Source organism: Triticum aestivum, chromosome 2A (assembly GCF_018294505.1).
Source record: "Triticum aestivum cultivar Chinese Spring chromosome 2A, IWGSC CS RefSeq v2.1, whole genome shotgun sequence".
NCBI lineage: Eukaryota > Viridiplantae > Streptophyta > Magnoliopsida > Poales > Poaceae > Triticum > Triticum aestivum.
The window spans coordinates 26724702-26725654 of NC_057797.1; the positions used below are offsets into that span (position 1 = coordinate 26724702).

General features: G+C 61.4%; 1 pseudogene; it reads left to right on the forward strand.

The window, feature by feature from the left end:
- The window catches only part of LOC123191397 (uncharacterized), a 59140-nt pseudogene that overhangs the window by 57064 nt on the left and 1123 nt on the right, over nt 1–953 (forward strand).

Genomic DNA, 953 nt, shown 5'->3' on the forward strand with positions numbered 1-953 from the left:
CGATGGAGGCCGATCTGCGGGGCAGGGGCCGTGACCCACGTGAGGTGGACCGATCCACGGAGGAGCTACTCAGCAACATCAACACCGAGCTCATCCCCGACCTGCCCGCCTCCGACGGACATCATCTTGAACGACGCCCACCTCCGCCCCAAGGCGTCAGCTTTTCCCCCATGCCGCCGACTCGGCGGCCATCGTCACCGCCATCTCCATCGTCCTCGAAGCGCACACGGGACCCATCCCCTACGCCCGTCTCACCAGCAGCCACATGAGCGCCTACCAGGCCCAGCTCGCGCGCTGGCTCCAGCTCCTGGCCACCAAGGGCGTCCAGGAGCTCGCCCTCATCAACCGCCCGTGGCCGCTCGACGTGCCCCTCCGGGCCGTGCTCTTTGGCATCGCCAGCATCGGCTGCCTCTACATCGGCCTCTGGAAGTTCGAGGATGTGGCAAGGTTACTACCCCGCACCTCCTTCCACCACCTCCATGAGCTTGGCATCTGCAGCGTAGTCATGGAGGACGGGGACATCGACTTTGTCGTCGCCGAGAGCCCCATCTTGGAGACCCTCAGGCCTCAACATCCATGGATGCAACAAGGGGCTGCGCCTTCGCTTCGTCAGCCAGAGCCTCCGGTGCGTCCAAATTTGCAGCTCTGTTCCGGAGGACATCGCCGTGGTGAAGGCTCCTCGCCTCGAGCGGCTCATCCTGGAGGGATCCCGAGGCAACGCCGGCGGCTTGTGCACCAAGGTCAGGATTGGCGATGCTCCCAAGCTGCACGAGGAATCTTGCAGCCAGGGAACACCATCCTGGTTCCTGGAGATGCGAGACAACATCGTCATGGTGTGTACATCTCCTGTCCGCGGTCTAACAGTTTCTTCAGTTAGCAAAACATCGTCCAATTGTTGGAGGTACAATACTAAATCTGTAATTTTTTTGTTCAATGGGGTTCATTCCAGGCCG